Here is a 15,436-nt window from a genome sequence, read left to right on the forward strand (position 1 = left end):
TATTTGCAGGGTAGGAATCCCTGATCACCAGGTTGTTTTCTGTGCAAACACTGGGAGAATGCTGGGACCAACAAGGTTGAGCTGACCTTATGTGCTGGCCTGCTCACTGCCACTGACTGTCATGTTTCAAAGGTTAAACTAACTGTGGATGAAATGTAATCAGTAGTGCACTGGATCCTTTCCAGAGCTCACTGGAGGAGTGCAATAACCAGCATTGTTAGCTTTAGGAGAGCAAGAGACAGAGGTCATTACCTGTGTGCGTCTGAGCATGAGGAACCAACTGCCTTTCCTGCTACCTCCCACGTATGTTTATTTAAATCTTATCTGGAATTGTTATCCAGCTGGCCCCTGCTTTTTAAAAAAATATGTCTGTTTATTCTTCATATGCTAATTTTTATCCTTCTGTTGCTTTCTCATGGTTTCCATGAGAAAAAAATGTGCTTCTCTCAAACCCTGTCATTAGATGGGATGAGAATTGATACTTGGGGAAGCAGAAAAGGCTGAAAGAAAGAATTGCTATGTTTTTAGATGACAGCCAAACCTAGGCTGGGGTAAACCAGACACTGCTCTTAAGACAGACACGTAATGCACCCGCAGAGTAAAGATGATCATGGTAAATTTTCCCTCCTTCACTACAGGGTAGCAAGGAAAAGAGCTGGTAAAATAGGAAGCTGGCAAGGGACAGAGAGCAAGAGTGGGAGGAGAAGGCCAAACAGAAGCACTGAAGCAAAGATAGCATTTCTGAGAATTGATTTCCTGTTTCTTTCTATAGTAAACCACTCATTTTCCCCAACTCTCTGTCATTTGTTCAGTACTTTCAGTCCTCAGCATTCAGATCTGCAGCAGGAGTCTGTTCTCAGCATCAGATAAAAAGGCTTTCTGGAAAGCACCAGAAGCATATAGGATATGGTGGGGAAGTACTGCTTGTTGTCGCATTAGGAATGTCAAGGGTGACAGGCACTGAAGTCAGTTTTGGTTTTTTTTACCTGTATAGATTTTATATTACTTGCCTTCTAAAAATGCCTGTACAATAACAATAAATTTAAGTGAGGAGCAAAAAATTGTCTTCCTTTTGAATCCTGTGGAAAGATTCTTTTTTACTCCATCAAAGCATTTTTTTTTCTTTATAGATTAGGGTGTGGGTATGGCCTTGAAAACCAATACATTTAGAAGAAATTGAAAGAAGAGAGGAACAGATGGGGGACTTCCATTTCGGGGAAAATCAGAGCTGTAGAGAGGATTAGATTATTTTTATATATGTTTTGTTGTACACTTGTGTTTATTGTGTTATAATCAGCTGGTGGGAATATGAATGTCTTTTTCAGGATCTTTCTGTATGGGCTTTTCATTTTGAATTAGTTTATAAAAAAGCTGTGACAAAAATAGAACCCTGTACCTGTTAATAGGAAAGTCAGCTCCATTCAGAAAAGCTCAGTGTGAGTTGGTTATGATGTGAGAAGAAATTGCCATTATGCTCCTTAGCCCACCTTTATCAAACTCTCAGGTTTGTAATCACAAGCAGAGAGAGTTCCTTAGCACTGTTTTTATCTGTTGCCCCCTCCTGTACTTCAGAAGTAGAATGATCTTTTTTTTATTCTTAGTCTTCGTGAGGTCTCTCTACTTCAGTATGCATGAGAGAGGACAAGGTATTCTTTTTCTATTTACTGTTCTTATGAAATTCTTATTTCTGAAAGGCCTTTTTTTTTTTCCCTTGGCCATTTTTTTTCCTTTCTCTTCATGCCAGAGCACTGGAGATGTGGAAGGACTGAGTAAAAGCACTAGCAACTGTCTGATCCTTGTGAATGCAGAGAAGTATTCTTTCCCAGTCCTGCATCTTTCATGTCTCTTTCTCTGTGATCGATTTCTGTGTTAATTGTTCAAAGAGCAGCTTGATTTCTCTTCCCACCTTGAGGCAGAATGCTTCCATAGCCACTTCTGTACATATGGACTTCTAGTATGGCAAGCAATGTCTGGATTAGACATAATTTCTCTGTGAATGCTTCCTGGTCTACTGGGATAACTATTCCAATGTCCAATATTTGTGGTGCAAAACTGTGCTCAAGGAAACTCTCTGTGCAAGTCTTTGTATAGAGAGCTTCTCAACAAAAGCAGTTTTGATGTGAGAAAAGATGTAGACTCAAACTGCAGTCACAGAGAATGTACATCAGCCTGAGTAGTGAAGATGCCCTGGTCAGTTTGTGGTTTTCCAATCAGGTCTATAAGGAACCCATCAATTTTTCTGTGTGTGTGTGTGTGGGGGTCTTTCTAGAGACCTTGTACCAGCTCTGCTGAATGACCTTAGAAACAAGAAACAAGTTTCTTCTACCTCCCAGGTGTTCAATCAACTGCCCAGAACTGGGTCCATGGCATTCTCAGCCAGGGGAATACTTGTGAGTCAGGTGCTTGCCCCTATGTAGAAATAACTAGAATTCCTCAAAGAAAGCTTTTAACATTAGCATTTTTAGGAAGGTCTGGCCATACTCAGTGTTTCTGCACAAGAAAAAGCAGATAAACAGCAAGCCCTAATGGAGTTTCTGTTTTTCTGGAATATCTTAGTGATGGGAGAATTTGGGCAATACAACTTGAAATAAATAGCCTTGCTTGGGAAAGCCATTTGTAATTCAAATATGGGGTCTGCTTGTATTAAATAGTTTAAGTTGGTTTTTTTTAATATTCTGATCTGCTTCTTTGCTTAGTGTGCTCTGATATTTTATTAGAAAGATGCAGTGTAAAATCACTAATCATAATCTAACTGTTCATGACTACCAAGCATGTTTTCCCTTTGCAGCAGAAAGGCCAACTGCATTTAAGTGGATGACTTAATGTGACTGCTAGCTGTATCCATCTTTGTATTCAGACTGGCTGATTGCTATAAATACAAACACAAGTTTCTCTGAATGGTGATAGGCTGAATGTCCTCAGTATAAGGGTTCAGGATGAGCCAGGTGTGCATCAGTATCTTTTGTTTCCCCTCCAACTAGATTTCCACAGCACATATGTATGCACCTTTTGGTCACAAGTCATATTTCTTTTTGAAATCTCCTTTCTTCTTGACTCTGTTCTTCACATATTTCATATTTATCTTCTGTGGATTTATAAAGGTGTGTTTATGCCTGAGTGCTGTTTTGGCTAAGAAGATACCTTTAAAAGAACAGTAAAAGCAGAGGGGCTTCCACTCTGTCTGCCTTCTGCCCATCCACCTTTTTCTCTTGGGTCATGTATGTGGCAGAAATGCTAGCAGCATCATGGATACCAGGGTAGTACTCCAGAGGAGAATGGTTTGGAACCAGAGACAAACTGTATGTGCACAGTACCTACTCCATACCATTGGTCTTTTGGGCTTTGTTGGGTGTGTTGGCACTGATGTCCCCAGAGATGGCCATTTTCTATAATTAGAGGCCTGCATTACATCTTTCCCCTTTCAGATGTGTTTCATGGCTGTGTATTTTGAAAAACTCAACAAGTAGCAGAAGGTGTTTGCAAAGCTTTTTCTGACAAGCCTTTCACTGAGCCTCGACAGCAGGATTTCCAGGTCAGTGCATACCATATATTTGTGTCTGGACACAGCTGCAGGTTGTCCTTTCATGCTGTCCCCACCAGACTCTGCTGAGACATTTTTATGGGTCTATTTTCCCTGCATTTGTCACTGAGAGGAATCAGCTGGCTGTGGACAGATATGCTTCATATGTGAGATCCCATCCTTACTGACTCTAGCCGGTTTATTTGTTGCATGTGTTCAAAACCCAGGGAGGCAGTGTGGTGTTCCAGGAAGGCTTGTTCCTTCACCATGTCTCAGCTTTCTGTGTTGTGTGCTAGCAGCAAGAGATGCTGAGAGCAAAGCTAGCAAACTGAAATGTTTTCTGTATACCACAGTGTTCCTCAGAAATTTCTTCTAGCTCATGAATATTTTATAGCTGGGCAATTTACTGTCTTGTGAAGAAAGAAAAATACTTGGTTTGGCTTTGAGTGTATAGAATTCTTAATTGTATGAGACAAAATTGTGGCAAATTTTCCAATGTTACCCTGGAAAGTTTTGACTTCTCTCTCTCTCTGGTGTCTACATATCCTTACAGACTTTTGTGTTTGAGTTTTGCAGTTTGGTCCTTGTGGTTATAGTGTGCCTGGGCTTTTTTCAGGATAAAAGTCCTGTTTTAAGCTTCTGCTAAGGAATATAATATGATTCCTTCCTGTGTTAGTGAGACACACATGTGAGGAGATGGGGACTGGGGGGAGAAGGCAGCCTTCTTGTGTAATTACATGAGAATATTGCAGTATGTGCATTTTCTGTAGGAGAATTTTAAATACAGATAAAAATAGTGAATCTGTTCCTCAAGCCTAGCATAAATGTTAAGTCTTCTAACTGAAATCTGTACAACAAATTTAAAAATCATTATTAGACCTTTAAAGCATCATAAAGATTCAAAGACAAAGAGGCCAGTTTGCCTCTTTAAATTATATGGCATTCAAGGATGTGTTATTTCAGGAGCTTTTCCAAGACACTGCACTGTCACAGCTTCATTGCTTCAAATGTCACTTCAAGTAGGAGCAGTTTTTATAACTACACAGAAAACTCAAGATGGTTTAATGGAAATTATTTCTTCATGTGTCAAAATGACCCCTTTGTTTCTCATTTTACTCTTTTGTTGCCTGCAGCTAATCTGGTTTTTGGGTTATCAGATCCAAGCATCTTACAATGCTGGCTCTAGCAGCGGCATTCAGCTGGAATGCTGCCTTTTGTTTACTGGTTTCACCAGGCCTCCAGTGCTTTCTTTGGTCATCTGGTGGCTCCACTAATGTGATTTGCACTCCCAGGCTCTGCAGGTAGTCATGGGCTTTTAAAGGGAATTAGAGGAAAGCCTGCCACCCTGGTTGTTAATGAATCCACAGGGTATTTTTTACTGGTGTTTTGTTTTTCCAGATTCTTTTCTCTGTTTTATGGTATTTTTCTTCTGTCTTCTTGGACTTCAGTTTCTAAAGTAGGTTTACCTGGCTGTGGTTTGGGAACATTCACTTTGCTTGAAATAGAAGTACCAAATCCTATTGGTTAGTGTGTCCATTTGGGGTTTTCTCAGGAACTGTAAATAAGTATGGAAAAAATAGATATCTACACAAATACTCAAAACTTCTTTATTACAATACACATTATACAAAGCTTGTTCTTGGTAATAGGGGATGTGGTAAAAAGAGACAAACTTCCACTTTCGTGAAAATTTTATTAAAATAGCAAATATTGCTCATGTAGGGAAATTGAAGTGTTTTGCTAATGGGGTGGCAGCTGGAACACTGAATTTTTGCAAGCACACCAGGAGAAGATGCAAGTTTATAAACACCCTCAGTGCAGTCTTACAAATGTGAGCCAGTGAAGGACATAGTCAAAGAAATATTCTATTACAGTTTTTACAAAAAAACAAGTTATACCGGAGAGGGTTTTTTAATATGAAAAGCATATGCACAAAAGAGGATATATTATTAAAACATCTTCTTTTCTGGAGCAAAGGAGAGTTTCAGACTCTGAGGAGTTAAGTTGAGTAGCATGTCAGATGCTGAGTAAGATGCCATTCCTTCTTATATCCACAACCTCTTACTTAAGTATCCTTGTGGATTTGAGTAGGGATTAATAGAGTGATTAGGGTTGGTTGGGGTTTTTTTTTCCCCAGATTAGTCTTGCAGTTTTGTTAGGGCCAGTATTTGGCTTGCACAGAAACAAGCACAATGTCAATGTTTTTGAAGCTTCACTCTAGTCTAATTAAGACTCAACCTCCCGTGGCAGGATGTGCAATGTTTTTATGTTTTCATAACATATTTTTCATCCATTTCTGTTGTTTTAGAATGGAAGAGAAAAAAATCCGTGATAAAAGCAAAATCTGAATAAGGCTTTGGAAATAAATGGGCCCTTCCCATGCAAAAATAGTTAATATTGAATCTATTTTTATTTACCTTAAGAGCGAGTCTATCTGTTTACCCAAGTCTGAATAATTTAGACTGGTAGGAGTTGTGCCACTGATATGTGGTTTATAGGGCTGGGTCTTAAGAGTAGAAGAAAGCTTTAGAAAGGTTGAAGTACACAAACATGTTTCAGTGCCCTTGCTTTGTGCTCTTCCACAATGTTGGTGCTGTGGGATTTATGTTTATATTATATGAGTGTGTTTATATGTTTTAATATACAAATTAATATCACAGCATTAAATTGTGTTCAAAGAATGTCAGTATAGTTATTGCATTGGTATTTTCACTTCAGAAAAAAAGAAACCCTGTAGAAATTCAGGTGTAGGGGTTTTAATAGTGGAAAATAAAGCAAGAGTGTATCGATTGAGTTTTACCAGGCTGACAGCAGCACTGAAGGTCCTCATGATGCAGAAGTTTGTGACCTCTCCATTGTGAAATCTCCATTTTCCTTCTATTGGTAATGTATCTTGAAGTACAGAAGCCTGGAAAATGCATCCTGGGTGAGCTAACACATTGATTATCTACAAACAGAAAATTATTTGAGCCTGTTGCTAAAAATGTGTTTGGTAGTAGTAAATATAAGGGATAGGCTTAAATCAGATTGTTAAACAAGTGTTCCATGAGCACAAATTTACTAAGGCAACAGCCAGTCCTTATAGGTATGAACAAGATCTGCTATATTTTCCTTTAAAATGCTAATTTCAGATGCTTGGCCATTTTGCTGATTCAGCTTCATCAGCTTTCTGGTGCCCAAAGATCAAAATTTTGCTTTATAAATGGTACTTGTGTCTGACTGAAGGAAATAAAGGGCAGTAAGGAATTGAGCAGTTGTTTCTAAAACGGGTAAGTATCCAAGGTTCATGAAAAGAAGCCTGTAGCACACAGGCACACCAGCAGGCAGATTTTACAGCTCTGTCCAGAACACAGAAAGAAGATAAATGATGGCCATCCCCCTCTCATTTTTGCAATGGTTCAACCCTGGGGTTTAGCTGAAGGACTTAAGGAGTTTTTGAAGTGCAAATAGACTGGTGAAGGGTAAACCTTTTCAGAGTTTCATTTAGATGGATTTTTTTTTTTCTGTGTGGATTTCTGGCACCAGCTGAGATCTGGAAAGCCACAGGATTGTTTTGTTTTTGATCAATCAAGCAAGCAGAACTTGCCATGGGGGTGTACATTCTCTGCATACATATTGATCCTATTGTGTTTAAAAGTAGTTAATTTAATCAGGGCTTTTTGAAACCTTCCCTGGTAAAACTTGCATTAATGAAGCTGTCATTTCAAGGTCATGTTTCAGTGTCAATAACTTAATGGTAATGACAGAAGTTACCTGTAAGTTTATTATCAATTTTAAAATTGCATTGAATGAGAGCTGATTTTGCATACATGCATGTAAAAATTTTCAGCTTCAATTGGAAAATGTGAATCTCATTGAATGAAAGATTTTCAAAGCAGTCTAGAGTTACCAAACACATTAATAATGACAGTTCTGATACTGTTCACTGGTGTTTGAATCAGTACCCTTGGTCTGCCCTATTCCATATGGAGTTTGGCTCTAGTAATCTATTTTGCACCTTGTCTCTTCCAGCAGAGGTTTTTTCCAAGGCCCTTTCTAGTAGCTTTGACCTTTTACTCACATTTTATCTTGTTTAAAAGCAGCAGCATGCAGAAGATGGATTGCATATTAATTATAAACACTTCCCTCTACTGTGATAAATATTTGGAGATAAAATGTGTAAGGGCTGGCTGCTTGATAAGATGCCCATTTGAGTGCACAGTACAGATTTTTTAAGGCATGATACAGTTTACTACTTTTTCATCCATATCTGCTGCCAAGATCTTCAAGTATTTTGGGTGAAAGCATTGTATATTTTCAAGCCTTTTTTTCCTGTGAGGATGTTAAGTGCAGACTTCATTATTTGCTTCTTTGATTTATTTGAGTTGGAAAGAACTTCAGAAAGTTGTTCTGGACGTGGTGACACTCAAGGTATAGTGGAGTTAGTGGATTCAGATACTGCAGCAGAATGTCCCTGTACATCCCTGAATCAATCTTCTCATTTCTTTACTTCTTGATAGTTGCAGTGTGCCTTGAACCCTGCCAGTTGCTGAGAGGTGGAAAGCAGAGTCTCTCACAAAACTTTTTCAGTTATATACAGTAACAGTCTTCTGTAGATTTTCCTGTTCATTTTTTTTCCCAGCTGAAGGGGATTTTAGCAAAGATTTCGGTGTCAGATCATTCAGGGGCTCAGAATGGGAGAGGAACTCTAAAGGTGGTCTGAGGCCCAGAGTTCGGATCCTCTTTAGGAAGGACTAGAGTGATTGTTAGTTTAATTTCTATGTGTTGAATGTCCAAAATGGTACTGCAGAATGGCATATTGTGGGAAAATGACCTGTATTAAAAAAGGTGTATTTATACATTACTTCTGCATTTACAGTCTGGTGGTTTGGTTGGTCTGCTATGAGAGTGCAGCAGAAACATTCACCATCAGAATAGAGACCAAAATTAATAACACAAATTAATAAATATGGCTAAATACAATCAATAAATAAATCTTAATAAGTCCCTGTTATGATTTTTCCCTGACTTTACACTGGACAGGAGATGTTTGGTTATCAGGCCCCCTATTTTATTTTACAGTTCTAACTTTATATTTGTACAACTCACATGTTCTCAGTTTCATGTACTGTAATGATGGTTATTACAGGAAGGGTTTGGAAACTGAACATGAGATGCTGTTTAAAGCTTTACTGAGAGCCAAGGAAATTCTTTTGTATCTCACTGCAGAGAAGGGGTTCTCAGCATTTGTGGTGTCACTTTTGCAAATATGTCACCAGGAGAAGCTAATATGACCTTCCGTTTTTTAAGCAATATTTTCTACCACCAGGACTCTTCAGCAAGTCCTGTTCCACTGACTGGATGGAGAATTTGGGCTGTGTTTCAAATCAGCAGTTTTAGCTCAGTCTTACACGCATAGAGGGCAGATTTTTGTTTAGGAACAGGCATCACTCCATAGCTGGGTATGTGGGTGTTGGCTGGAAAATCTATCATTCTAATTTAATTTTTTTTTTTAAGTGGTGCATGCTCAAATGTCACAACACTGAGGGGTTGTTACTTGCAGATCACAGATTTATCAAGCAGCTGTGACATTAAAGTAACCTTACTCTAACTTACTGGTTACAGTATGCATCTTTCAAGGGCACAGGCTTGCATGATGATTCTGAATTCCTGTGGAATTTAACTGAGCAACAGCTGGTCTGTAGGATGTGTAGATTTTAACAAGGTAATGTCTGTGTTTTGGCAAAGGTCTTGTGTGACCTTCTGCTGAAGCTGTTCCAAAGTGCCTTCTTCCTCCATTCAAGTCTGTAGGGGTCCTGAAACAGTATTTGTGAGAATTTTCTCCATTCTCTCTTCTCCTCTTGATTCTATCACAAGTAAATTCTACACAATTCTTCAATGGGAGGGGAAGAAAATAAAAAGGTCATCAACACTACTAAATACAACTTAAGATGGAAAGAATACTCTTTTTGCTTGTAATTGTGTCAGATTCCTTTTCCCCACAGTTGTTGGTTGGGGTTTTTTTTCACTTGAGAGAGGTTTATGGTGCTGTCTCTGCCAGGATAACCATGGCTCAGGGTTGAAGTTGTATTTCTCCCGGAGTTCCTAGAGGTGATGTTATCTTTTGTTCACTCGACAGTATGGTCATTCCTGAGAGCATCTGTCACTTCAGGCATTGTAAGATGGATGAGTCTCAAGTGAACTGCTGGTTGAAGCAAATGGTAAAAATAAGAAAAGACGTGGGGGTTGGGGGTCTTCAGAGGGGACAGACGACAAGGCAGTGCTGTTAAGAATCAAAAGTAAGCCAGACCATAGTGGAAGAAAGAGCCAAGATGTGGGTCACGTTAGCAGATCTCACGGGTCTTGGCAATGAAGATTGGTGGTTGATGAATTCTGAAGAGATCTTCTTGGCAAAAATGCTGTTGATTTGTTTCCTATTTCATTTGCAAACAAGGGAGGATAAGAAGGAGGTGACCTGGACATAAGATGAAAAACATTTTTTTTGGTCATGTTATGTTATATGGTCAGGACAAATTAATGTTGCCAATATTCAGGAAAAGGGTTAATGGTATTTTGCATGTCTTAAATATTGTGTGATTATCTGTCAGTTCTGAGTGGGCACATAAGAGTATAAAAAGCAAAGCAGCATATCAGCAGTTTAGCTTTTGGAAAAAAAAAAGGAAACTTAAAATTCATAGTTCATGGTATTTCAGAAGGTACTTGATATTTTTTAAAGAGGTAAGGTTCACTACAGCATCTCTGATTTAGCTGAACTAATTGAGTTAGACTTTTTAACAGAGAGAAAGTGGTGCAAAAACACATAAACCCCAAGAAAACTGCCTCAAATGCTGTGACAAGCAGATCCAAACCCCCCACCCCCAAGCTGAGCAAAGGTCTGTGTTTGCAAAAGCAGCCAGCAAAGGACAAAAGGCACTTACAGCCCAGTGCGTGTCAAGGTTTGGGAAGGGTCCAGGAGGATCTTGGCTTGAAAAATTATTTTGTCACACTGTTGGCATTGGTCCATAAGGGGAAGAACTGGTTGAAAGGCGAAGAAATTAAGATGATTAGAAGCTTTAAAGCTTCACAAATGGTGGAGTATCTCTCTTCTCAATGGATATAAATAATAGATGAAAGACTGAGAGTGACAACAAAGGCTCAGGGCCTTTAAGAGAATGTGTGCAGCCTGAATAGAGGTCTGTGGCCTAGGGCCAAAGGTCTTAGCTTTGAGTGTAATTAGAAGAAAATACAAAAATGTCATTACTAGCAGGTGAAATGTTCAGCACGTGTCTGAAAAATAGCAATTTCAGAGGCAGGAGCAGTTGGAATTGGATTACAGACGTTCTGCAGTGGCTGCAGCCCGTGCAGAGCCCTACAGTTTGGTCGGGGCTGTGCGTGTGCTGTCTCTGTTGTCCCTCTGGGGCTGTGTGTGCGTTGTCCCTATTGTCCCTCTGTGCCAGGGACGCAGTGCGGGCCAGCAGCAGTGATCCCTGGCCATGGAGTTGCTCAGTGCCTTTCTTCAGAACACGGCAATCCCAAAACCTTCCCTGAGCCAGAAGTGAGGGTTACAGCTGCTCTCCTAAAGAGCATGATTTTTAAAATTGAGAGGCGTTCAATTTGAAAACCTGGAGTTTGAATTGGTGGTGTCCAGCTGAGTTCTGGTTTTGCCAGTGGGCCTGTGCCTGTAGTCCCAGCTTTAAACCTTAAAATCCCACGTGCAAACACTAGGGAAAATTCCTTTAAATCTTTTGGCAAAATATGGTCTGTTGCTATTGAGAAACCAAGCCAGTTTGTCTGCCTAAGAAAGTCTTGTCAAAGTCCACTCAATGACAACTTAATTTAAAGCTTTTCCTGATGTTAATTGGTGTTCTCTACAGCCTTAGGTATTTTTGGAGTTATTCTTTTGCTTGCTAGACTATTTTTACCATTCCTTGGGGTACTTCAGGTGTATTTTCTTTTATTAAGTGCAATTTCTATTAGCAATGTTTTCACTTCAATATTTTTATGGAAAGCCAGATAGGAGAGCAACCATCTAATTCTGATTTAATTTTGAACATTGATCTCCAGGGTGGATAACTGCTCACTCATTTAGTTTGTTTCTTTATAAATAGTAAAAAAATAACTTCTGCATTATCATATCTTTTTTAATGTTTCTGCAACAGTTAAATTTATCACATTAATGTGATAAATTCTTAATCTGTCATATAGTGACTTCAGTGCCAAAAATGTGCAAATTCTGAGTTTGTACTTATGGTAGAATATAGAGAAGCCACCAAGCACTTTCAAACAAGTATTCCTCTAAAGAAAGATGTGCTTTTTATAGTCATTTGCCCTTCTTTTTTCACCCTAGACCAGGTTTCCACAAGAAGGGATTTTTGTCTTATTATAAATTATATGCTGGCATGAGTAATTCTGATTTTTCCTCCCTTTTTATTTTTCAGGTGTTCAGGAGTTTTAAACAACTTTGCAGCAAGGCTTCACAAACTCTTAGCTGCATCCTTTAATCATGACTGCATTTCAAATAGGTTAAAAGGAATCTGAGAAGGTACTGTACTTGCTTTTCCTAATAGACAATGCACTCAGTGTATGTTTGTGATCAGCATCTCTGCTCTCATTTCCATTGGCTGCATTTTAGGAGCTGTGTGGACTGTAAATAACGATTTTATTTTTGCTTCAGACATGTAAAATGTCCAAGTTCTTAAAAAAACCCCATGAAATCTAGTTCATATAATCAAAAAGCCTTCAACAGAGGGCTGATTTGTGCTTCCATTTTTTTCTTATACACCCACAACGAGGTCAGCTTCATTATTTAATGACACTTCTTTTGAAGCTGTAACAATCTTCTTCTGCTGTTTTACTTAGAGGCTCTGCAAATACCTAAGCAACTAGCTAAATATATGTTTTATGCACTTGGGGGGCGAATGTTTGTTTGTTTATTTGTCCTCTCGAAGGTTTTAAAACAAATGGGAAGAAGAATGCAGATCTTGGTAATGATTGGGCTAGATTTGTGCTTCCAACTGAGATTCTCACACGTCTTTTTTTTTTCCCCTGACTGCTGAGAGGGGGGAGGCTTGCCTCAGTACACAATATTGGGCTCGCATAGTTTCTTGTTGCATTTAAATAGCCAGCGTGCCCAGAAGGCTGAGGATCTATTCCTGCTTTATGACCTGTTGTATCCCTGGGGGCAAGGGCAGCCCTGAGCGGAGCCAGGGGGTCACGGCCACAGCCCAGGTTCTGCGGGCGCTTGGGGCTCCCCAAACCTGCCTGCAGGAGCGTTTTGCTTGGCAACATCTGGAACGTGGCGTAAATCTCGAAGAGGGGGGAACCTCCAGGATTTTGCTTCACCAGGTGCCAGGAGGAAGCAACATTAGCCTTTTGGATGGGGGGGAGAGGCAGATTCTGTGGCCCTGAAGTTAGGCTAAACAATTGCAGAGGTCAAAGGACAGCTGAGTGCGGTCAATGAGACACCCTGGGGTGTATTTTGTTACTTAGTAAAAGGAGCAGCATCCTAAAACCCTAAAGGATTCTCTTGAAAATCTCTGTTGTGAAAAGGTTTTATGAGTCTGATGGCAAAAAGTGCTGATTTAGCTAAGGAATGCTTTGCTTTTGTCTAAATGAAAGGCTAATCCTTACCAAATGTTGGCAGCTATTATAGTGCAGTCAATGCAGGTCTGAAAGGACAGTTAGAGTAGAAGTGTACTTTGGGATCCCAAATGTTTATCATTTTAATGGTTCTGTAACTGAAAAGATTTCTGAAACTTTCACCCTTTATCCTAAAATTTAAACCGTGAACAAATTATCTGAAAAAGTAATAAGTAACTCTTCACTATAATTTCAAAAAAAACTGTTCATAAGTGAACTGTGCCTGCCTGGTTGTTCTGTATTCCCTGAGAAATTTGCTTTTGCTTTTCAGGGTATTGCCCGGCTTAAAGCGTAACTTCCTTTAATCTGCTAACACTTATTAATTGGCTGAAAAAAAAGTGTGGGTTTTTTCCTGGTCTTGAGTAATTTTTACTGTTCTTGTTTCAATGCTCAGGACAAAAAAATAAAGAATAGGTTTGGGGTAATTAATTCCTATAATTTGTTTAGCATTATCTTTCTTTAAAAGGACAGCTTATTAACACTTAACATCTGTCATAGAAACAGATAAGAAATCAATGTCAGAGCCAAGACCTTGTAAATAACCTAAAAGGAAATGTAATAATGGCCGTCTTCGCCACAGAGGTGGTGGGGGAAGGACTGGGCATGTGGCAGAAAAGGTTCAGTGCTTTTTGTTTTCGTTTGGAAGGGGGGGTTGCTGCAAGGCACGACCCAGAGCCTCTGACTCGTTGGCCCTGCTGTCTTACACAAACACTCGTGGTTGTATTAGGAAGAAAAAGGTACTTGGGAGTCAGTGGTGGTGGTGTTTTTATAGTGACCAGCCTGGTGTTTCATTGTGATCTGTAGAAGAACTCTGTAAGAAGAGCAGAAAAAGAATAAACTGCATCATTTTCAAGGTGGGGGGAAGTGAACAAAGAAGTTGACAAGTTGGTTTGTTTTATTTTTGAAAGAAACCTCCTTGCAAAATACAGCTCTTTGTAGCGTTTAATTTTTAAACTCTTCAGAAGTACTCCATACAGATGCCTAGCATTGATTTATGTCAAGGTTAAGGCACCTTTAAACAAATAAAGTCAGGAATGGATAAACCTACTAAAATACAAATCGCCTATTAAACACAGAAGATGTTTGTATAGCATTCAGGTTGCCACAAAACTGACACATGTCCTGAAATTCTCCTGATAACCCCTTCTAAACTGATCAGGAAATGATGGCATGTGTTTGAGGGGTACACAAGGGAGCAGCCAGAGAGGACAGAGATGGAAGGTCAGGCTTTAGCTTTGACTTTCTAGGCTTCAGCTTCATGCTTTTGCAATAGGGTGATGGCAAATGAAGAAAGGATTAAGTGATTTATTTATCAATGAGATTGTTCTGGCTTCTGCTGTAGGAATTCAGTGAGAGGTCTGAGACTATTTTCAGCTTTATCCAAACAGACAATAACTATCACATTTTACATATATATCTATGTGGTATTAAGTGCTATATCTGTATAATTAAACTGCTTATAAGAGTACATATTTGAGCTGTAATGCTTAATTTTGTTTATAACTTCAGAATTGTACTACTCAGAGTACATAAAATAGGTTTAAGTGTGTTGTTATATTTTTTTCTCATCTATTGGAGAAAATTTTGTGTTTATAAACTATTTATTTAGCAGGAGTTTGGGTTTTAAACTTTTTTTAAAGCAGATTTTAGCCCACAGTGAGAATTTTATGGATAGTGTTTATATTCCACTGTGGCAACAGTCACAGAAAAATATTTTGAGTATTAGTTTCTTGAGTGTCAGGATTTACTGGAAGTTTTATATGCATGCCATCAAGAATGCATAGAAGCTGTAAATATTCCATGTTGCTGACTCATTAAACCATAATAGCAGCTTTGGGAATCAAGACTGCCTGTGCTAGCATGCTTATGTTGCATGTAAATTAAGTTCAGCCTGTAAACATCATTAAGATTTTGGGGAAAAAAGTACAGAAGTGTATCTAATGCCTCCAACAAGTCAAATATTTTACTACAATTTTTTTTTCATATAAGACATAGCCACCCCCCCTGCCCAGATTTATCATAGTGGTTGATGAGGTACATTACAGAACAATATAAGCATTAGAAATAGAAAATTATTTCCTTCTCCTATTAAGTGTTAATAGTATGTGATTTGAATTTTTGGATTTCTGTTTTGAGTAAAGATAAAGGTGGGGGGTTTTTTCCTAGACCTAAATGACATTGTATAAATGTCATTTGTGGGTATTTATCCCACAAAAAAACTTCTGAGATTCCTAAGTATCTAGAAAAGGTAGCTTAAATGTCAAAACTCTTCTTTTTTAGCCATATCCCTGGATACGG

At 38.8% G+C, this 15,436-nt stretch overlaps 1 protein-coding gene across 12 annotated transcripts in view; it reads left to right on the forward strand.

Moving 5' to 3' along the window:
* The window catches only part of GREB1L (GREB1 like retinoic acid receptor coactivator), a 133,172-nt gene that overhangs the window by 45,372 nt on the left and 72,364 nt on the right, over positions 1 to 15,436 (forward strand). For 5 of the 12 annotated variants that reach the window (XM_064434868.1, XM_064434860.1, XM_064434963.1 and 2 more), the window contains one exon: positions 11,938 to 12,041. The exons of the other annotated variants lie outside the window; for them this stretch is intronic. The gene's annotated coding sequence lies outside the window, so the exon portion shown is untranslated. The remainder of the gene's footprint in view (positions 1 to 11,937; positions 12,042 to 15,436) is intronic. 12 annotated transcript variants of the gene reach the window in all.

The sequence above is a fragment of the Passer domesticus genome, chromosome 1, assembly GCF_036417665.1.
Source record: "Passer domesticus isolate bPasDom1 chromosome 1, bPasDom1.hap1, whole genome shotgun sequence".
NCBI lineage: Eukaryota > Metazoa > Chordata > Aves > Passeriformes > Passeridae > Passer > Passer domesticus.